General features: G+C 42.4%; 1 protein-coding gene across 6 annotated transcripts in view; it reads right to left on the bottom strand.

The window, feature by feature from the left end:
* astn1 (astrotactin 1) overlaps positions 1–24,351 on the bottom strand; it is an 840,736-nt gene that overhangs the window by 490,969 nt on the left and 325,416 nt on the right. The window lies entirely within an intron of this gene.

The following is a 24,351-nucleotide window of genomic DNA, read 5'->3' as shown; positions in this document are numbered from 1 at the left end:
TTATTTGTTCGCCTTTAACAATACAAGCAACCGAAATACACTTTAACTTTATCACTTTGTATAAAAAGTAAATAAAATCTCCACAAACATAAATAAAGTTAACACTAAAATTGAAACAGGCAAAACGTATTCTGAGCTTATAAAGCACATTAATAATAGATTTAACGATTAAAACCTTTTGAATGGTCTAGCCATTTAACAATACAAACTACTCCTGAAACACTAAACTCTAACTTTGAATGTATAAATATATAAATATGCCTTAAATAAAAATTAAATAAAATCCTCACACAATAATAAATAAAAAGAACTCAAACATGTACCCAGAGGGCGGGCTACTTTTCACACCTCACATTAGAATTTTGAATCAAAATAGCCTACAAATATAATCGTATAGCCACTTACAAGGCATCGTGGAGGAACAGCAGTGCGTCCACAGTGGATGGACTGAGGCGTGTTCTCCTCTCTTCAATGGTACGGCCAGCCACACTGAACACCCTCTCGCTGCTGCTGCTGCTGGCTGGCACACAGAGAACCTGCCGTGCCAGCTGAGCCAGTTTGGGATACACGCTGCTGTTGGTCTTCCACCAGCCCAGCAGGTCCCGATCGTCAGTCAGAATGGGAGCGTGCCTATGTTCCCTCAGCCCTATGTTCCCTCAGCCCTATGTTCCCTCTGGACTCTCTCTACCTATCTGGACTCTGTCTATCTGGCCTGTCTAGCCTCTACCTGATCTTTTTACTAAACTTAACCAACTCCTTTCTTCATTGCCTAAACCCAACCAATGGTGGGACCAAAGGGCTGTGGGAATAGGGCCTAATTTTCAGTGACAACAAAAGTTAGAAATGAGGGAACATAGGGCTGAGGGAACATAGGGCCTAATTTTCAGTGACGACAAAAGTTAGAAATGAGGGAACATAGGGCTGAGGGAACATAGGGCTGTGGGAACATAGGGATGACCCCAGTCAGAATTGTAGGCCTTTGCCGGATGTAACTGTCCACCTCATCCTCTTCTGCTTCGGTCTGTCCGAATACATTTTCCCATTCATCAAACCGCTGTGTTTTCTTTGCGGCGCGTGCCGGCAGTGGCACCAGTGCTGCTGCCGACGTCGAAGCACTCGTCTCCTGGCTCGCTTCACCTGGGTCCTCAGGTACCGGTTGCTGCGCAGCTGACAGGCGGGACTTAACATATTGCTGGACATTTACCCTTTGGTCAGCGGGCAGCATCCGCAACTGGTTAAATTTAGGCCACAGGAATGTTGCAGCTTTGTGGAGATCAGTGACAGATTTGGACATTTTTTCCTGCAACCAGTGCGCATGGCGTTGACGCACAGCCGCCAGCTGGGCAGTATCATTGGCATTTTGCTGGCAGTGGTGTCGGAGTCGCTCTATCCATAGGAGCACAAGATGCAGTGTGGGATATTTATCCCCCTCCAGTTCACGCTGAGCACCATAAAAGGGCTGCAAAAATGACACCAGCATGCCCAAAGTGTCGGGGGTTATTTTGTCAATCCTGTCACTCTCTCCACGCACTTCCAGTTTGTCCTGCAGCTCCGCGTAAATGTCACTGATAGATTTAAGGGTCAAATATACAGTGCTGAAGCGTGTATCTACCATCTGCAGGATGGTCTTTGAGAGCTGCGCTGTCATTCCCGACTGCTTTACATATCTGTAGAGACAATAAGAGAGCGTGCCACTGTTACACAAATGAGTAGTGATAGGCTAATCAAACACAAACTAAAGACTCAGATTATAACCTAGGCTATAAATAATTTACTAATGGGGAAATGATGGATTAATAGGATACTAATAATATTATAAGAGTAAAACATTTCTACTTTACCTGACAAGCGCCTTTGCTGCCGTCACTGTTTCAGCGAAATCAGGGGCCACCTGCATCAGTGCGTCATTATCAAGTCCATGGCGAAGGACAGTGTTGAGGACGTGGTCCATGCAGTCATGTCTCATGTATGACCTGAGAGCATTAACTACATTTGCTCCCTGGTCTGTAACCCAAACAATGTCTTTTAAAGACAGTGGGTCGAACCCGAACTTGGTGACCAAGAGCTTGACCAGCTCTCTCTTGATGTTATCGCCCGTTTTTTTCTCATCCACGGGAAACTGTGCCGTGGTCAGATTCTTGCCGATTAGTTCAAAATCTTCTGTAACATAGTGGCACGTTATTGACAGATAGTGAACCTTTCTAAAGTCATCTGTCCACATATCTGTAGACATTCCCACTTTTCCTCCTTTGTTCAGGATCTCTTTCACCTGCTTCGCAAACTCTTCTCTTTTTTCCTCTGCCAAATCCCGACAGTGTGTTGCTACTGTGTTGGGAGATGGGAGGACAGAGGTTGCAGCAACTCTTCCGTGTGTTGCACCAACATTTATGAGTTCCTGTGCAAGTTCTAAGAAGCCCTCTCCTTGAACAAAATAAAATGGCCTAATGTCCTTGGCGCACATGTAAACACACTTCTTTGTTACTGCCTGTTTTGTTTTAAGGGGGACATTTTTGGCCAGGAACTTCGTCATTGACTGCTGCTGCTGCGTCGTGGTGGTGGTCGATTGCCCACAGTTTAATGTATGGCGGCTCAGGCTGGATGTCCCTGTTTTTTTGCTGTCGTATTTCATCAGCACCTTGCATTTTGAGCATTGCACAAAACCTGTAGAATTTCCATCAGCATCCAGCACCACTCCAAACACTTTCCAGACCTCTGATTTTCCCACTCCTTTAGTAGCAACGGTGAATTCACCTGCGGCAAGTTTACTTTTCACCAACTCCATCTTTCTCTCCAGGCTGAAAGCGTGCACGCAGCGGCGTCAGGTCTGGCCCCGCCCCTCTCCATGATGCACGTTGCACGCAGCAGCAATGATTTATAAATGTTTTTTTTTTTTTCACTACACCTGAGGTCCGACCCGACCCGAGTCACTTGCTTATATTTTCGGACCGAACCCGGCCCGAACCCACGGGTCCCGTCGGGCCGGTCGGGCCGGCCCGGCCCGTTGAGAACTCTAACTCACGGCGTCATTCAGGTGTCTGACTGCACCTGATGGCAACACCAGTGCCTCCGTCCTTCCTCACACTAGCCTACACGGTGGTGACAGTTTTAACAGGCGCTGTCTGGAAAACTTTCTCCCCGAGCCGAGAAGCTCCGGCGGCCCGAGTTTGTGGTTACTTACAGCCACGGTGACACTGAACGTAAAACATGGCGATTCAACATGGCAGAGAAGGTTCGGTGAACCCCCCCCTGTATGTTTGTAACGACTCATTCTAAGGTACGAGAAAGCGCTCGTTTGTATGCGGGCGCGATTCCACTTCAGTGAAATACGTATTTATGAAAGCGATATTTGATTTTTGTCAATAAAAAGCCAATAAAGTCCCATACTGTCCCTTTAACAAACCAAATTGATAACCAGCTTCGTAGTACTGTGTTAACCCGGGCCGGGACTTGAGGTTTTGTTGAGATGAACACAAAGCCTGGCCATGTTGAACCTCCTTCGCAGTACAGCTCTGCTCTGCTCCTCTGCTCTGCTGCCGCGGTAAGTTTGTTGTGTGCTGCAGTAAAATGCGTCCGTGCGCAAACGACGGTAGGGCGGAACTAAAGTTCCGCGCGCAGAGCCGTTTTTTGTCAAATTATGCCCCAGCCATGGGGGTGGCCAGTGGGGTGGCCAGAGAGTGGTCAGGGGTGGCCACCCCGTAGCTCCGCCCCTGCTCCCTCCCTTATTTTGTAATCTGAAATATGGTTTAAAAGGCATTTAGACAGTGTCACACACACACACTTCAGCATAAAGAGGCCTCTGTGCTGTACTATCACCCCACCTATTAAAGGAGACATATTCTGCCCCCTTTCCACAAATTAAAATAGTTCTCAGGTGTCTTAAAGACATGTCTGTGACGTGCTTTGGTCAAAATACCCCAAGGATCAAACATAACAGCTCTTTTCATCCTCTCAAAACAGCCCTGTTCAGAACTAGTGTTGTGACGTTCACGAACGAACCGATTCTATTGAACGGCTCGTTAACATGAACGATGGGAACCGAGTCGCAGCTGGGAACCGTTCTTTTTTTTCTTTTTTAAAAATATTTACAATGAATCCATTTCAGACTTTAAAATCTAGTCCATAGATATCAAATGAGGTTATTATCAATATTTTTGAAATAATTTAAAATAAGATATTGGTGGGATATCTAATTTTATATTATTTTGTTCCAAGTCTCACCCCATCATACCTTCCAGTGATTAACTTAAAAACTATAAAAATCAGTCAAATGAGCCAGTTTTTTGAACGGCTCTTTGAAAGGAACGGCTCACCAAGATCCGGCTCCCCTCAAAGAGCCATAAATCCCATCTCTATTCAGAACGGCTGGTTTCAGTGCCTGTCCCTTTAAATGCAAATGAACCACTGCTTGCCCCACCCCACCCCTTCTACTGGTACCAGGTAGGGTGGGGTTATGCAAATTCAAAAACTAGTTACATAATTGAAAGACAACGGAGGGAACAGCTCATAAAACCACGTGGATTTCAACTGGGAGCCTGAAAATTACAGATTCTTGTGTCAATTCTCACATTTTGGGGGCCAGAAGGCAAGACAAATACCCAAATATATGTTAAAGAGCCTTCAAAAGTGATATATCCATAATATGTCCCCTTTAAAGACCCCATCAATGAAAATCAGCTGTACTTGTTAACATGTCTATATGATGTGATGAAGAAAGAAAACAACAAAACTATGAGTTAACACAACTGCAGTGAACTTATGACAGTCTCATACATATTCACAAAGCGTCATATGTCCCAAATAGACACAAAACAGTTCCTGGTTGTATATTACAGAAGTAAGATTTTTCAGCCCCGCAAAAAACTTTGTGCAAAGTGAGTTTGTAAATGGAGGTTGTTTCTTTAACCGGGCTGAAAAGGTGATTGACTCCTTTTATGCTGTCAGACTGTCAGAGTTTGCCCTTCTGCTCTGAGTGATGTCACCTAACCACAGATGCTTTGGTCTGCGGTTTTTTTTTTTTTTAAGGCAGCTGCTACTGTTTAATCAGGATGGTTCTGCTGTAACAGCACCAAGTGGCAGAGTCTCTCTGATGTTTCCTTCTCTCACCACCTTGATGCTCTCTCACCAGAAAATGTAGTGCAGCAGCAGTGTTGCTCCCTTTATATGGGAAAACCATGTTAAACAAAATATTAATCATAGCTGAGTATTTTGTTTTACATAGTTTAAAACAGGTCTTGAGAGAAACTAAATAGATGTGTTATGTCACAAAGAGGCGAGGTCATTCAGACTGTTGCCTGGCTGTGTTACACAGCAAAAGGAAGGTGCCTCCAAATGGGCAAACATGGGGATCCACACATCTGGCCAACAGCTGTGTGAAATGAGTACCCCGGTCAGTTTGTTGGTTTGGGAAAGGCAGTGTTTGACCATCAGACACAGGCTGTGGTTGGAACACTGATGCCATCGGGCCTCTGGGAATGGATGGTTGGAGATCAAAGTGTGATGCTTGGGAATGTTGAGAGCTGTTGTCTGTATCCTGTTTCCTGCCAGTGGGTTCTTCAAACCATCACCACAGCAGTTCAATTGGTACTGTAGCTAGTGGAAGACATGCAGCACTATGTGGCTGGGAGTTATTACATTGGTCTGTGAGGAAGACAATAGTGTTATAAATGTGTTATATCGTACAGCTAATGATCCATTAAAGGGGACATATTATGCAATATCACTTTTTGAAGGCTTGGGTGTTTGTCTTGCCCTCTGGCCCCCCAAAATGTGAGAACTGCCAAAAAATCTGTAATTTTCAGGCTCCCCGAGGGTGAAATCCATGTGGTTTTATGAGCTGTTCCCTCGGTTGTCTGACAATGATGTCATTAATTTTCAAATTTGCATAATACCACCCATACCTGCGAGTACCGGTAGGCGGGGCATGCAGTGGTTCATTTGCATTTAAAGGGACAGGCACTGAAACCAGCCGTTCTGAACAGGGCTGTTTTTAGTGGATGAAAAAATAGCTGTGATCCTTGGGATATTTTGACTGAAGCATGTCACAGATATGTCTTTAAGACCCCTGGGAACTATTTTAATTTGTGGAAAAGGGGCATGACATGTCTCCTTTAAAATGTGTATATCCAGACTCACTGTTAATCACCTATAGGAAAAACAGATATGTCATAATTCATGGAATTGAAACATGAGCAAATTATATGATTTTGCTTTACCCTAAAATAATTTGATCACTTTATTACATAAAAATGATACACTTATTACAGGGTGGTTGTTGGGTTTTCAGAAAGCTGTATTTTGCTTCCCGGCTGCAGTGTTTCCCCTGGGCTGTACTTGTATAATACCTTTTTTATTGGGGCCGTGTGTGACTTGCTGTGTAAATAATCTGCCTGTAATAAGTCTATATAGTATCAAGAAGGGAGGCTATATTGACTGATATATCACACTGAGAACTGGGAAGATATACATTTGCCAGGAACTTAAAAGGCTTTCCACACTGCAGAGAGAAGCCCACAGGAGCATCTGTGTCAAGTTCACAGAGAGACTTATCTATTCTAAAGAGGTCTGTTGAAGAAACCTCATTCTGTGATTTCAACATATTCCAACATTTCAACTTTCCTTTCATGTTCCTTAATAGAGAAAGTTGTCTTGAGAGAGTTTTTTTTTTTAGCTAGGAGTGTGATGAGATAAGCAGCATGTGCCAAAGGTCAGCTTATCCCAGAGAGCTGGGTTTTTCCAATCTGCTCTCCTGTGGATGTTGTGGTAAGTTAGTTCAGTGGAGGGAAAAAAAATTGGGTATCTGGTAACCCTGGCTGACCTCCTTCCTGGCAAAGTGCAAGAAGCACATCGGAGATGGGACCAGAGACCAAACAGACACGCCGCAAATGACGACCAGATCATTGGTTCTGACCCCGGGTCCTTTCATTTACTGTCCGCTGGAGCCGATAGCCGTTACAGTCAGGATCACTAAATCTGACACCTTTAATGATCTAACACTGTGGACCGGATTTACTAAGGTCCCAGATAACGGGCGCTAAATTGTTTGCACCCGCTAAAATATTGCGTGTTTGGTTAGTGCACGCAAAACAGCTGATCTACTAAGAGTAACCCGCTAAATGAAAACACCTGCAAACCGCAATATGTAAATGAGGGTTTTGCGCGTGGTAATCGTTTCCGCCATGGAGAGAGTGGACAGAGAGCTGGACGGATGAAGGGACAGAATGACATTTGATCCGATGCATAGGCTACAATGACAGCATGTGTGTGTTCATCTCTCTCGCGCTCTGTTTAGATTAATAAACACAAATCGCTACAGGGCCCAACTCCTCATATAGTGACGAACAGGGAGCAGCTGCAGCGACAATCACACACCTATAACATGTGTGTGTGTGTGTGCCGCCCATGATCCAGTGGATTAATAGAGAGCTCAGGTGGGACACACGGATCTAAACGCTCTGACCACTGACCAGAGGGATCAAAGACGTGAAGGCAGCGGTGATGTGTCTCAGTCCGGGACCGGGACTGAGAGACGGAGCTGAGCAGCCAGGTACTGGAGAGGGAGGAGAGGAGAGGAGAGGAGAGGAGCGCACTGCAGGACAGACGGCACATAAAAGACTTTTAACACGGCTGAAAAACTGTTACAGAATTACCCAGACGTGAGGAAATGCAGAGATGTAAGATCATGGGGCTCTGACAGGTATCAAATAAATAAACGCATACGTTTTGGCAAAGTTGTATCAGTTAGTACATGGTTTTCAGACGTGGTAAATAAAGACGCAAAAACAGCCACCGCAATCTCTTCCTGGTTTGGTAGATCACATTGCCTGCGCTAAATAAATCGATTTGCATCTACTCCTCCCAGCATTTTGCACGTTCTGGCAGAAACACCCATATTTACATATTCATCAAGGCAAACACGCTAAATGGATTGCACGTGCTATTTTGCCCATTTGAGAGACGCAGTCCTCGGTGCGTCCGGTTAGTAGATCAGGTTCCACGTGTGTTTGCGCGTGCAATCACGTTTGCTCACGTTTTAATACACGCAAACCTTTAGTAAATCCGGCAGTGTGTGTACTGTATGTGTGTCTAACTGTGCTCGGCTTCTACCCACAAAATGTTTGGATGAGTGGAAGTTATTTACTAAAACTTTGTGGGCTTAGAATTCTTTTAATGTTGTCACTTGTTAAATTAGTGGCAGAAACTTTCCGCGCCAACCTAAAAAAGATCCTTGTGACTGTGAGCGGAATTCCTAACAAAGAGAAGTCACATATTACTTTTAAAAAGACAAGCATTAGTGCAACAGTTGCTGCTGAAGTCTGTGTCTAAGTCTGAAGATTCCTGATCTAATGAGATTGTGTAGCCTTTTTTTTCTGCTGTTATCAGACACTCTTTGGTGTTTATAGAAGCAGACTTCAACACGATTATCTGAGGTTACGAAGTCAATGTCAAGCACATAAGATGTCTGGCAACATTGGTGAATCCTGACCAACACACAGAGGAATCCAGCAACAAGTGAATGTTGGATATAGAAAGTACATTTATATTTTTGTTAAACGGTTTAAAGTTGTATGTTCTGTCAGTTCCTACATTTTAGATTTCACTAAATGATTGATGCAGACTATTTTCAGTTCCGTTTGGTGGAGGAAAACTTAACTTTGTTAAATTTAATATTAATGAATTTTCCCATCGGTTTGTTATAACTCATGAACACTTAACTGCTCGAAAAGAAAAGAAAAAAAAGGAAAGAAAAGAAAAGAAAAACAAACAAATAATTGTTAGTGTGTGGTAGGCTATACTGGGATGTGTAAATGAAAGTAAAGCAGCATTCATAGACACCTATACACATTATGATGGGCTTTATGGGAAAAATAATGGTACTGTAGTATAACAACACATAAAATGCTTGGTTATGTAAATTGCTGTATTATTAATGTGCTAAACCTCAAGTCACCACTAGTCTCCTTGATAGATCCTTACACTTTATGACATGTTATTTTTCCATGTTCACTACAAAGAATATGAACTGTCAATAAAGAGATTATGGAGCTTCAGGTCCTTATTCCTCAGGCAGCAATGATACTCGGCAGTAAGGGGAAGTCCAACAATGCTCCATCAAAGCAAGTACTTCTCTGTAAATCAAACACCAGCAAGGTTTCCATCTATATTTAGCACAAATATCAAGCGGATTTCAAGAAACTCTGAAAAAATGCAAATTGATATAAGTCTCTATCCACTACCTTGGGGCAAATATGAGTGTTAACAGTTGATTCATTGAGGAAACAGCCATGGGCCATGATTCCTCAGTTGGGTGCCATTAAATCCTCACAGAGGAGGCGGCTGCAACCACATGATGAGGCTCCTTATCAATCCACACAGATCTGATGCTCTTGGTCTGCGGCTGTTTTCTCTCCTCAGTTGAGACGAGGTGTGTGTGTGTGTGTGTGTTATGATTTATTCAATATTTGTTTTATCAATACATCTACATTTCCAACTCAGTCTGTTTTTTTATCTTATATTTTCTACGTTTACATATTTCTAGATCAAATTTTCATTTTAAATAAAAAAACACCTCTGCTGGCACGGTGGCACTTGATTCCATGGATGGCTGGCTGAGCTCCTGTTGTTTCAGGCTGTAATGCTCCATGTATCAAAAATTGCTTCATTTTCTGCTCTGACTGCCCCCATGAGCTGCGTGTCACAGCCACTGCTGCCGCTGCAGCTGTCGCTAAGTGGGCCAAATCAGCTGGCCAAACTACAATAACTAACTTCTCATTGTGTTTAACGTGCCAGCATGAACCCGACCCTTTCAACTTTCACACAGTGTCGTTCGCCTCGCATCCCAAAAAGCTACCCGGTCTGAAAATCTCTGAGAAACAACAACAACCTCCACGTTGCCTGAAAGACAAAAAACTGGGCCAAAACTTTAAAAAAAAAAGGGGGGCCAAAAATCACTCAGTGCTGCTGCCAAAGCTTAATTGCTGTGAACAAATGGAAATAATTGAGGGTGACTCAGACGAGCGTATGGACATTTTCATTGCCTCCTCTGGCCTCGTCTGTATTTTACCAGTTGGATAAACTGTTTATAGGGAGTTTATGAAGAATATCAAACCAGAACTGTACTGTAAATATGGGCTTCACATATAAATTAAATTTTGAAAAAAGAGGAAGTTTTATTCCAGCTATTTTTATTGAACAAAATGAATATTTATGTCTGTACTGAACCAAATCATCCTTACAGTCTCTTCATCTAAAATGAGTTGTGTTCCTCCCTTTTTGAAGTTGTTAAACTGAGACTACTTCACAAGTGTTAACAAAACCCATATAAAACATGTTTTATACTCAATTACAGTACCTTACCTTCAGCAGGTGCTTGTACCAAACCCCTGAGTCCAAACACACTCCTGCACATGAATCCAATGACCCTTGGAGAGAATACATCAGTAGCGACAATCTAATGTGCTCCTATTTCTCTTTAGGGCTGAGGTCTAGTTATATCTCTGCCAGGTATTGACTCCACTCAACACTGCTTAGTGTCCCACAATGTGATCCCAGTCAAGATTGGTTTTTGCTGCCTAAGGGGAACTGTGCTATTACAAAGAGGAGAGAAGAAGTGCTTCAGCCAGCAACATACAGTATGTCACTGTCCAGGATTATATAAAAAAAGAGTTTGAACGGTAAGAAAGGTATTAAAAGTACCTGTAGGTGCTGTGTGATGTTGTTGTTATAGTCATTCAGCATGGTATATAAAGTGCACTTCAGTTTATATGCCATATTTTGTGCTGATGCTGGTATGGTATGTGGCGTCTGATGTAATATGACAGTTTGAACTGGAATTGCCAGTGATAGAGGAAAAACACTTCATCACATGGATGATGAGTAAGACTCATTGTTTTTAGTTTCCAAGCACCAACAAGGACCTCTTGTTTGTCCTAAGAGGCCCCCTTTGCGGTGTGTGTGTGTATGATTATGTTGATCATCAGGACAGTTGGGTGACATTATTGCATTTGCAGTGATGAGTACATAAAACTGCCCCAGCAGTTACTGGGACACCGTTACAGAGAGACTGTCATTACATTTGTATTGTGTTGCTGTGGACGCCATGTTCGCCCTCTTATTGTCCTTTTATTCCATGTTTTACCTCTGTTAAGTATGAACAATGTTCAGCAGTTTTCTATACTCAATACCATAATCTAGCACAACAGGCGACCAAATATGTTGCGGCTCCGTCTATAAAAGGGGAAGTTCACGGATCCCGCACGTCAAAGTCAATGCGAGAATCTATAGGTAAACATGAGCATTAAAGACCCCCTCCGATGAAAATTGGGTTTTTCATGATTTCGTGATGCTAAAGCACATATCAGCACAAAAGTAAAATTGCATTTCTGAAATTCTGCCTTTAAATTGCTATGAACCAACAGCAGATGTTAACTGGCAGTTTCAGGCAGACTGGGGTTGACGCATCACAACCCCAGGGCGGGGCACTTGTGCTTACAAGCTCCGCCAAGCTCTGCATATGGCTCAAAACTGAAAGGCTGGACAGCTCGGTATATGGCCAGTCTAGCGGCCCGCCACAGTCTTGTTTGGGTCCGCTATAGTCTCTCACCGAGAGAACGTCCGAACGGGGGAGGGTGTAGAGCAGCGCCGTCTCCGCCCACCACTCAGAGGAGCATTGCTAATGGGCTACTGGTGCTCTGCAGAAGGAGAGCCCTGGGAAATGGCACAGGTTTTGTGATTTTGGCTAAAAACTTAATAATCACAATTTAAAGACAACTAAGAATGCTTTAAAATAACTAAAGAGGATGGTTGGAGGGGGCCTTTAAAATTTAAAACAAGATACCTCAGCACAATAATCTTCCAGAATTTGTAGAACAATTACACACCATTTGCTTCATTGCAATGTGGAAGTCTGTGTGTATCTCACCATTCAAATTCTGCATCTCTAACACCAACAGGAACAATATTAAAGTGACCTGCATCTGTGCATACAAAACAACCAATTGTGTGCAGAAGATTAGGCAGCTAGTTTAGGTAACCCTGGAAAGAGACGGCTGCTTTGAATATGTAAACAAATAGTTTCCAATTTAAATAGATGCAATAAAGATTCTGGTTATTAATATACGTAGAGACATACATTGACAGTTATATGAGCATTCCAGTGACAGCACAGAATTCATGTTAATGATGTGTTGACTTGTCACTACACCAGGTCCAGCAGGCAGTGTGTCAACTCCAACCCATCAACACAAACTGAGATTAAATTCAACACGTTCCACAGCCGCCACAGTTACATCTCTGATCCAGTGTGCTCCTGGCCTCGAGCCCTGCAGTACAGTGTCATAAAGTGACATTCTCTCTATAAACCTGAACTACCTTTGTACAGGTGTAGATGTGGCTTTGTATCATTCACACTAAAAAAACAGACAACTGGCAGCTCGTCCCTGCCTCAGATGTACACCCCCGATCAGGCTCATCTTCATGTGTGGGTTCCACTGGCCTGACACCAACAGGTTTCATCTGAATGTCACAGGCCTGTTCAGCTCCACAAGCTGTCCAATACTCATCTGACTGACCATCATGTCTGTTCTGATCGCCTCAGTGGAGTATAGCTTTAACTTTTTTCCCCACAATAAATAAAAATCTAACCTTAAGAGTATGTAACAACAAAATAACCTAATCTCTAATCTCAGTGGAAGCTTCCGGTTTCCATTTCACAATTCTCCAAGTTGCCTGTTGGACACTGATTGGTCTCTGAACTCAGTGATGTCACACATACAACTTAGGTGAGGGCAGAGAAACTTTTCTTCTCCAGCGGCCCCCGATGTAAAAACAACCTCTAGTGTCAAACTCATATTTCACAAACATACACACAGTGAAGGTCAAACAGCCAAGAAAAAAAACAATAAGCAAAGGGCATTTTTCAGTAAACGGGCACACACAGACACAACACACAAGAAGTAAGAAATCAGAGCAACAAAAGGACCTCCTGGGCAAGCATGTAGTGAAATTCAATTTTTCTTTACTCTTTATTTCATATCTTTTTTTTTTTTTTTTACATTCTTTAATGTATTCCTTTTTAAGAAGAAACTGCCGACAAACACGCCGAAATGGACTGTTTGAAACTTGAAAGCATTCTGAAGTCAAGGCCCCTCCAGCCAGTGTGTCGGGGTGTTTTTCATCAGCTGTCAAAAAAAAAACAACCTGTTTTGACTTTCTGACCCGAAAAGTTTCAGTTTATAGAGAACACAGCAGTGTTTTTCATGCCCTTTGTTATTCATAGGGCAAAAATATAACACATTGATATTTATGCGTACAGGGATAAAAAGAAAACACACTTTGAAAGTCCTCTATGTTGGAATGATGCGTCCTCTAAAACAGGGGTTCTCAACTGGTCTCACCCTGGGACTCACATTTTCCCATGAACATTAACTCATTGAGTGCCGCGCTCCTTTCCAAAGTTTTAGTCAAGTGTACCGGCAATTTAGACCATTTTTGACTTTTTATGTAGAGCCATAGTGTATTCTATATTATTGCCACCAACACATACTGTAGCTCAATTGAAAGGTGAAACTTTATGCTTCAAATGACCACAAACCGTTTGTTTTTACATGCCTCCGTTCCTGAGAAAAGTCAAGCTAAACATGGCTGGGTTTCACCAAAATCCCTCCTTTTTTTCTAGAAAAGGAGATAGAGCGTCTTTTATGAAAGGTGCTCTGTTTGTGCCTGTCGCTCTTCTCACACTCGCATTTCTGGATCAAAGGGCTCGTATAAGATAAATATACACAACAATTGTTGTTCTATTCACAAAACCACCATCGGGGGCGGGGGGGGGCGCCACTAAACAACAATAACACAGACGCACCGTGCCGTGTCACAGCCTCTCGCCGCGGAACGTGAGGGTCTGTCGGCCACAGCGGCTCGGCAACACCGGTCCCACCGGTGGTCGCGGTCCTTCTGTGGTACGGGTCGGTGACGGCGGTCTGCTTTGGTCCAGAGACCATCAGATTTTACCGCGGGAGGACTTTGGGGAGGACACGGTGTTGCTCCAGATGAAGACCGGGCGGGACAGTCGGCTGAGAGCTTCCTGTTCGGCTCCGAGCAGCTCGAGCAGCTGGAGCAGCAGCGCAGGTGAGAGCAGAGCAGCTGCGCTGCATCTGCATGCAGAACTCCGTTTGCAGAAGCTGAGTTATGATAAAAACTTCCACATCATGAGCTGTCATATGACTTTGATCGTCATCTATTTCAGTTCTCCTCGTCGTAGAGTCCCCAAATTTACATATAATGTGTATTAAAGTGTCTATTTTCATAATTTAAAAAAAAAGCAAAAAACGAAAAATTTCGTTTTTGGCACTCAACGCATGGGAACGAAAAACGAGAAATTACGTGGTTGGCACTCAATGAGTTAAGTCACGACCCACTTTTATAGGATTCAAACCAAGCCAATTGACTTTTCCATAACAGTCTTCGAAAACACAAGTTTATCTTTATTTTCAACTTTAACACGTACTTTCATGTGCAAAGTGCATTTCAGGGCACATTAATAAGAAACCGAGGAGAACCATGACAACTGCATGTAGCTACTGTACAAAAGTTAAAAATAAATATAAAAACTATACAAAAAAATAAAGAAAGACCCATAATGAGATGTTTTCTCATCTCCAAACCACATAAACTTAAAAGGTTGAGTCCCGAGTTTTTTTGCCCAAAAATAAACGCTAGACTTATACAAATGAAATCCATCTTAATCATCACCTATGGGCTTCTAGTCCTGTGTGGTGGTGGCTGTGTCTGCAGAGCCTCCTCCCCCTGCCTGTATTTTGGTCTTGCTTTGTTTTGTTGTGCACGTGGACGTTTCTGGGTGGAGAGTGAGAGAGTCTGTGTTTTCTCTCCAGCCAATGACGGAGCTCAGGTGAAGCTACGTGCAGCAGAGTAGGAGGGCTCAGGGCTGCTAGCGCACTAGCTGTCCGGGATGCTGCTCTATCTCTCAGTCTCAGCAGCAGCAGTCAGGGCCACAAAGAGAAAAAAAAACTGAGTGAAGCGCTGGAGTTGCGGATGGATACCCGGACATCACCGACAACTAAAGCCTTGAGTGGTAACAAGTATGAGGGGTGTTGTGGTGAGCTAGCTCAATGCTAACTTCGGCTAGCGGGAGCTGTTAGAATCCGCCGCTAACACCCTCTTCCCAGCGGCTCTCCTGCTTGGTACAACATAACACTGGAGGCTCCCATTGTTGGTGACAGCCGGGTATTGGTCCATGGCTCCAGCGCTTCTCTCGGACTGTATTTCCTTTCCTTTGCGGTCCTGACTGCTGCTGCTGTCAGAGGCAGGAGGCTTCACAGTTGAGTCCGAGAGGAGCGGCCCAGTTTGAATGTTTTGTTTACAAACTGCAACAAACAAAACTCCAGACTCTACCTTGAGTGACCTTAAGTGAACAACCAAATGGCGGTTACCATGGCTACCACACTATACCAATGCATGTGTCTGACACATGCCTGTCAAAATATATGTTTTTTCAAAAACAAAAGTCCAACATGCATGTCTTTTATTTTTTATTTATTTAGGATTTTTTTAATAGCTTTTCACGACCCACCCAGAACAGGTCCACAACCCACTTGAGAATCTTTGCTCTAAAACCATATGGGGAAAAAAGGGTGTAATCGATTCAAACTTGGAATATTTATAGTCTATCTCTGAGGGATTGAACACAAGTTGGAAAACCAATGTACTGTCCCAGTCACTGCAGCATTACCTAAGCATTGTGTAGACTGTGGACACATTTTATTTTTTATTTCCATCCATTTCCATCCTCTACAGCATGGCACTAGGTGGAGGACATACAACACAAACCGATAACTGATGCAAGTACAGCACTGAAGGTTTTTGATACAAAGCATTCACACACACACTTTACACGCTGTAGCCTATGAGCCGTCTGGACGGCGGCCAGCTATTCCCGTCATCTCTTCCTCGTGGCAATCTGCTCTGTCAACAACATCCTTGTTTTTTCAACCGTTTTGCGGGCAAAGACAAGTGACAAGACGGAGCTAATTAATCTCACAATCATCCTGTGATTATTACGCTCTCACTTCCACAGGCGCCACACGCTGCCTCTCCCCGGGAGCGCAATATATCAGGGAGACGGAGCGGAGTCGGTCAGCGTGGACCGCCAGCATCAGTCGACTCTCACACAAGGAGAGATATTAAACGCAGACAGGACAGATACTGGCAGCATGGATTCAGACAAGGTGTTAATTGATTAGGGTGGAATCAGAGTGCTGGGGCCCAGCCAGTTTACCACCCTTATTAGATGGATGAGAGGCTCATTTATAAGCTCGACAGTCACAAGATAATTACTAAAACACACAGTAATATATGCAACAGCAGCTGGGAGCAGAGGAGTGTGGTGATGGACAGTACTGGTGTGTGTTTGTGTGTGTGTAGGAGGAGATCAAAGGCTTAGTTCACTAGCAAATGACATCAAGAGTTAGTTGTGGCATGCCTCATTCAAACAGAATACCAAACAGTTTAGGGAACTGTAATGAGCTATTTTTTAAAGCTTAGGACATCAATTAAATATTCTACCATCGTGAACATTTGTATACGTCTCAGAGGCTCACACAGTCCTTCCTTAACCTCCCTGCTTCTTCCAATCTCTGCATCTTTCTCTGATTGATTGTGTAAAAAAAGACCCCACTTACGCATGATATTAAATTGTCATCAGAATGTGATGGTGGGATCCATGTGACCACTTCTGGCTTGCACTGTCTTCAACGTGCAGCTGATTCACTGCCGCCTCAAAGTGCTTGCATGAAGGTTGAGAAGAGATGTGATTTCAATGAGGATCGTGAAAATGAATAGAAAAGTCGCAGGTGAAAACTCAAAGATAAGATCTTCCATTGTCCAGAGAACTTTACAGGGTATAAATCTACATTCTACAACTAAATGACTAGTATTGTAGTATAGTATACTGCATTGGTCAAAAAAGAAAAAAAAAAAATCAACCGTGTTTGCTTTCTGAAGCGGAGGAAGAAAAGGCTGCTTTGTGTTGGCTAATGGTGGCTAGCTGCTTAGTTACTATCCTTATGATTTGGAACAGTTGTGTGTGATTATGTATTTCCACCCATGTAGTTGCTGGATGTGGATTTATAACATGATTATATTTATAATTGTGTTTAAAAGGGGACATATTATGGAAATATCACTTTTTAAAGGTATATTTGGGTGTTTGTCTTGCCTTCCGGCCCCCAAAATGTGAGGATTGACAAAAAAAATCTGTAATGTTCAGGCTCCCTAGGTTGAAATCCATGTGTTTTTTTACGAGCTGTTCCCTCAGTTGTCTTCCAGTGATGTAACTAGCTTTCAAATTTGCATAATCCCACCCCTACCTGGTACCAGTAGAAGGGGCGGGGCAAGCAGTGGCTGATTTGCATTTAAAGGGACAGACACTGAAACCAGCCGTTATGTTCTGAGATGAAAAGAGAGCTGTGATGTTTGATCTTTGGGGTATTTTGACCACAGCATATCACAGACATGTCTTTAAGACACCTGGGAGCTATTTTAATTTGTGGAAAAGGGGCATAATATGACTCCTTTAATGTGGTCACAATGCATTCCTGACTGGATTGGCTGACTGGATCAGAGTCTACATCCTGAATGTATCTCGGTGCTGTTAAACCTGTGCTTTCATGTGGTGAAACTCCATTCAAAATTACTCTAAATACATATTCATGCCAGACTTAAATGAGGTGGACTATTTGACACCTATACGAGCTGATTTGCCACCACATCACGTGGAGTTCTCGCTCCGGAGGAAAACGCATCCAATTTGAACGAGGGTAATGAGAAGACACTAAAAGTGCCAAGTCCAAAAGCAAAGATACGATCACATCATTTATTACAAAGTATCTGGATACAAAATCGCAATTTAATACCAGGTGTAAAAGGGGCATAAAAGTGCAGGGGTAGATTTGTGCTGCCTCTTTCATTCAATTTGTGCTCGCAATCTGGGTGTAATTAGCGTCTGATTCACTAGGACAGCGGCGGCAGCATCTGGGACTGACCTCCAGGCAGATTCGGCAAATGAGAGAGAGGTTTGGAAAGATGCAGTTAAGGAGCGGGGTGAGATCACCAAGCTTAAAAATTAAAATGGAGAAAATGCTTACTGCACCACCACAGGTAAACACAAACCTGGCAAATGCAATCCGTTGCTCCATAATTTGCAATATAGCCTACAGTTGAAGGCTTAATTATATTATAAATGGAACAGTGTCATAAACTGGGAAATCAAAATGAGGATCAGATGCAGAAGATGATACAGCGATGGACTAACACAATAAGAGGTGGGAAGAAACACTGTTTAATAAAAACAAACAGAAAAGGTGTGAGTGTGGAGTGGAGAGAGGGAGAGAAAACCAAGTCCAGCAGAAGCTCAGAGGTGAAGGGATAAGATGGTTTGATTTATGTCTCTGTAGAATATAGAGGCAAATGCAGCCAAACGCAACAGATGTCTGATCAAAAGAATGCAAGTCCTCGCCTATTTTTCACTTGACTATTGTCGTCCCTCTTGCCTTTTTATTGTTCGGGTCGATTGTGTTACTTTGAGTTGGAAAAATACACTGGTAAATCACCTTCAGTTATTGCCCTGCAGCAACGAGTGTTTTACAGACTATTTTCCTCCGGGTTTCACCTCACAGGCTTCACACGGCCCGCTCTACTGTACGTATTACTGGAGATTAACGACCTGCAGATAGCACTCAGGGCCAACAAAGGTACTTCAGAAAAAAAAAAAAAGGATCTGGTAATATTATCATAAAAAAATAATAATACTGGAAATGAATTGAAATCCAAGATAAGGAAAGAAGAAAGGACGTGCCTCTCTGTAGTAAAGATGTGAATAGATCATATCAGGAAAAACCATATCAAGGTAACTAAGTATGATTTTAAGACGGCTGCATTAAAAATACAGCATTTTATGGAAAGCACAGTGGCCAGTTTCATCACCAGGTAGACTGATGTGATGTGACAGTAATTAAAGGGGACATATTATGGAAATATCATTATGGAATTATGGAAGGCTCTTTGGGTGTTTGTCTTTCCTTCCGGTCCCCAAAATGCAAGAATTGACAAAAAAAGTTGTTGTTTTTTTTACAAGCTATTCCCTCAGTTGTCTTCCAGTGATGTAACTACGATTCGAATTTGCATGATACCACCCCCACCTGGGACTGGTAGAAGTGGTGGGGCGGGGCAAGCAGTGGTTCATTTGCATTTAAAGGGACAGGCACTGAAACCAGCCGTTCTGAACAGGGCTGTTTTGAGAGGATGGAAAGAGCTGTGATGTTTGATCCTTGGGGTATTTTGACCAAAGCATGTCACAGACTTGTCTTTAAGGCACCTGGGAACTATTTTAATTTGTGGAAAGAGAACATAATATGTCTCCTTTAAAAGATGCATATTTTGTGTGTAATGTTAGATTATTCACCTGACACTACACAGATATAGCAGATTGATTGGTATGTTTATGTATATAGACCTCAGGGGTACATATCAATATATTAAAGGACCATCCCTGCTAAATATGATGATGTACAGTAAAGAAAATGCGTCATTTTCCCTGTTAATACGGTATCCAACTTCCATTTAACCACACGGCTGCTAATGTCGGGAAAGGCAGTCTTTGCATTATTGTGTGTTCCATAAAATCAGTTAAATTGAATTGGAAATTTGTGTTGCTACTCTCATAATCAGCTTGAGCAGGCTTATTAAATCATTAGTCAAATGTAAAGTCAGTAGCCACTTGCCATCCAGCTAGTCCATTACTCCTTTAGTAGGCAGTAGGCAGTCTGTTGACCATGCTGAAGTGACCATGCTGAAGAGACCAATGATTTGGGAATGTCCATGTAATCATGATGATAATGAATGACAGTGTGACTCTCTGACCCCAGATTACCACTGAATGCAAACCCACACCTTGATGGGGTCACATTTCACTACTGACTGACAATGGCACTTGGGATCATTTACACATTTGTACACTGGTCTGATAAATAACATGCATGAAACAAAGCAGAGATTTGGCATGAACTGTGCACACATTACACAGACAAACTGGATGCCAATTTCTAAAAGAGCATCAAACAGATTACATTACAAATATTTTTGATTGAAAATTTGATTTTCTACGGCAACATTAGGTTGGAAAAACTGGCTATAGGGCTTAAATGTGATTCCATTAAATGTGATCATTGTTAAAGAGATTTCCACTGTATGTATAGACTGATTTAAGATTCATATTGACAAACGATTCAGAATTAAATACATCTCATCTCATATTTGAACAGTGGTTTGAATAGAAATGAAAGCTAATATCCTTAATTGCTGAATTCCTCAGATCTGACATTTACAAGCAAACAAAACTCAGTATAAAATAAAATTATGGAATGTACTTCTGTTTTGGTTATAATGAAGCTCAGTCAGCATTCAGATGTCATGAGAAAACAAACAGACAAAAAGAAATATCACACTAAGGACTGTCAGTAAGAGAAGAAACCGACTTTGTTCTTTTTTTTTTTTTTGCAAAAGGTTCCTAAAAATAAAATAAAATATCACTGTATCATCAACATGCTCACAGGGATGGAAATATAACAGGGCAATAAATAATTAATATGGATACAAAAAGGAGAGTCTCATGGCACCTCTGAGTGCTGGCAAGAAAATCTTTTTCACTGTTTCTCTTTGGATCCATGTCAGACTAATTTCAGTGGGAAGAAATTTGATTTCTTTTTTCTTTTTTTCCTCCATGATGCTGTTGGCAAAGATTTGCAACACAGTGCAACATAAAGAATCAGCCTTCTAGATGCTGTTGAATACAAGCTGTTATTTAAAATCATCCAGTAATTATATTTACGGGAATAATATCCCAACAAAATATCGACTTTTTTTGAGCTTTCCGACACAGGGGGAGAGCAGTTCAGGGGTTTAAAAAAAAAAAAAAAAAAAGAATGTCTCAACTAAGCGAAACATAATCAAATGCCTGTGAGACTTCAAAGCCTTGGCTGGAAATCTCCACTCTGTCATCTCTCTGTATAAGATGGAAATTGGATGGATATTCTGGTCTCTGATATTCAGGTGCAATGTTGTTGCAACTCAGCGAACTCCTTTCAGTGTGAAGCTGTTTGAGGTAGTTTTCCAGGTAGTAGACGTGTTCTCAAGTTTTATGAACAAGAGAGACATTTGTCCTCAAAGTCTCATAACTGGACCAACATCATCCTGTGACAAGGACAAGTGACTGGGGGACTGGGGGACACCTTCAGGCAGCAGTTTTACATTTATGACTAATTGTTTGGCCTTCAAACTCTCAGACGCTTAATTGCTTTAGCTAAGTGCTAACAGCTGATCACTATAGTATATTTGTTCCAGCTTTTACTGAAACCAGCTGAATCACACACTGGCCAACATTTTAGTCTTGAAATCTCTAAAGAAGAGAAACCATGGAGATGAACTGGACATCATTGGGTAAAAGATATTCATGGTCCTCAGAGGATGATTGTAAATTCCATCAACATATTATCAAGGCAAAGTTTTGTGGTCACATACTGAGGACCACATGCACAAAACAACTACCCACCAGCCTTCCCAGCTCTGTTCAGACCTGCATCAACATGTGTCTGCCAACCATAAGCTGTCAGCTGGTCTTGTTCAAACTGCAGCATATATCCGATTTTTTGGCATATCTGATCAGGATCCAATCTCACTGACTGACAGTCCAGATCTGCATGTGTCCATATTGCGTGTCTCATCCACATTGGTTTCTACGTTAACAAGCTACGCCCACAAACAAACAAACAAACAAACTAAACAGATGACAGGGAACTGTTGCGTGTTCATGTCCCAAGTCGTTATTGATGGTGGAATGGCAGACCAGCGATAACTTCCGCCTCTCCAGAATTACGTTGTCCATCTTGTGTTGCGCTGCGAGTGACACAAAAGATGCTTCCTAATCCTTTTATTTAACAACAACACCATTTGGATTGAATCGGATCACTAAAGAGCTGAACAGAATCGCATTTGAGACCACCCCTGTATGCGGCTTGAATCTGTTTTGGAAAAATGGGATCTCATGTGGTTTTTGGCTGTTCAGACTGTCAAAAAAAATCAAACTAGATACAGTCTGGATATGACAAAAATCTGATTTGGATTGGCAGTGTGAACAAACCTTTGTGCATCAGTTCAGAGACAAAGACCACCTCTGCACTGACATTGAAATATTACTATTTTATATTAGGCTACTTTCATTTGATTAGGAATAGGCCTGGGACGATCAATTAATCGCATGATGAATGAAAATGGACTCGATAATTTTTCCAGCCTTGATATATTGCCATGTGCACACATATTTGTTTTCCTCGTCTCTGGCCTCCAAACAGGCTTCACTCTGTGCATCGGTCTCAGCACCTGGCCCGTTTGTTCCATAGCAGAATGAACGGAGTGAACCCTCTTGTCAGTCATCCAGGATCTTTGTTTCCCAGAATGCATTTTGCAGCAACCGGCAGCGCTAGCGGTAAAGCTAAGCAGCCAAATGCTTTTAATTCTCGCTGCCACGCTATTAATACGTCACTTTTTAAAGTTTTAATATTTTTTCATGTGAGAAAGTCACAGTTTAGATCCTCAGTCTGTGGTCAGTTTATCCAGATACCGCCTGTTAGGAGATTTCCTCCGACGTTTTTGTGCAGAGCTAATGTGGTAGCAGCGGCTCGTCCCAGAGGCAGTCTGCTGAGCTCATGGGTCGGGCAACCTCCGTCATCATCCCGGGAGAGAAAACGAGCCGAGTAACTTATCCGCAGGTTTTTAGAAGTTTGCTGCCGGCTAGTTAAATACTTTTTAGGAGATAAATGCTGGTCTCATTGATGAAATCTACTGTGGCAGTCTACTTGCATTATTATGAAATATTATTATTACATTAGTCGTTAATCTGAATCTGAATGTGCCCCAGGTGCGTTCACAGGATCGGCCACTCTACTCTGTGGTTGCTGCTAATTAGTATATGTTAGTATGCTAACACCTTTAACTGAGATTTTGAATCTAGTGAACATTAAAAGTGCTATAGCTCATGGTGCTGCAGGGCCTGACAGAGCTGTTAGCATGGTTTTAGACTCTCCACTAAGTCCAGTGGTGAGTGAACACACTGGCAGTAAAACAATACGCTCCCTTCGATACGCACTTTGTCTTTCTTTTTTCTTGTACTTTTTCACCTTCAAGTTCCCAGATTGCAGTTGCACCATTCTGAGGTTAGAGACAGCACTGGTGAGAAAAAAAATATACATGTATCTGAGAGGAGCACAGCAGGAATGGAAACAGGATGTCCTTAATTTATATTACATTTGGTTGCAACAGTGATATACACAGAATACAGAGGATGCTGTGCATGCCATAGATTTCAGATTTATACATTTCAGATTCCAAACGTATATGAATCTGAAATCCAGCGTCTACTCCTGGAGAGTGCACTTCCAGCATGCTCATTTCTAGCCTCAAGTCTCAGACTTAGTGATGAAAGTCAGATGATGAAAGAGCTGTGATCAATAAGTGCATTCCAGCAAGAGTTTTTACATGCTTGTCAACCGGCCAGAATAATATCTAATCCTCGGTGTGCTAATGTTTACCGTACTATCTACACACATAATTGCCCTGGAAACACATGCATACACTCTAATCTGAAACACTTTCCTATTAAAAAACATCTCTACAAGCCGTTTGCCTCTCCTCCAGATACATTAGCAGAGATAAGATGAGGCACATGGAAGTGCATAAATAGCCTGGTCCCACCCCACCTGAAAGGCTGTACTGCAGTGCATCAAAGTTCTTGAGAAGAAATTAAATTGTTAGGTGTGTGTGTGTGTGTGTGTGGGGGGGTTTATTCCTGACAGTTTATCGATAAAAGTGTGCGTGTGTATGTGTGTGGGTTAGGAGAAGCAAAACACAAGCAGACGGCACTAAGATTCTGCAAATAACAAGAGCAGCATCACTGGAGTTCCCAGCAGATGGAGAGGAAAAACAAACCTGCTGCTACATTGCCTGGTTGCTAAGCACCACCTGGAGGTAATGAATGTGTTGTCGGCCTGAGAGACATGTGAGACGAGAGGAGCAGTCAAACCTCAAGCTCAGACACATTTACACAGAGTGGTTCTTCTGCTCGTCCTTGATATGGGTCATCTTAGCCAGCAGATATGAATATGTCATGAATATTTATACAGGGCAGACAGACAGACTGACCACTGCAGGACTTTCACACATAAGCATTACAATATGAACCAGCAGTGTGGAGAGTGGAGACCATATATCTGGGCGTTAGATCAAAAATCC

This window comes from Trachurus japonicus, chromosome 17, assembly GCF_045865225.1.
Source record: "Trachurus japonicus isolate A0001 chromosome 17, Traja_1.0".
In the NCBI taxonomy this organism is placed as follows: domain Eukaryota; kingdom Metazoa; phylum Chordata; class Actinopteri; order Carangiformes; family Carangidae; genus Trachurus; species Trachurus japonicus.
The sequence above is the reverse complement of the archived record's forward strand: the minus strand, read 5'-3'. Positions and strand labels throughout refer to the sequence as shown.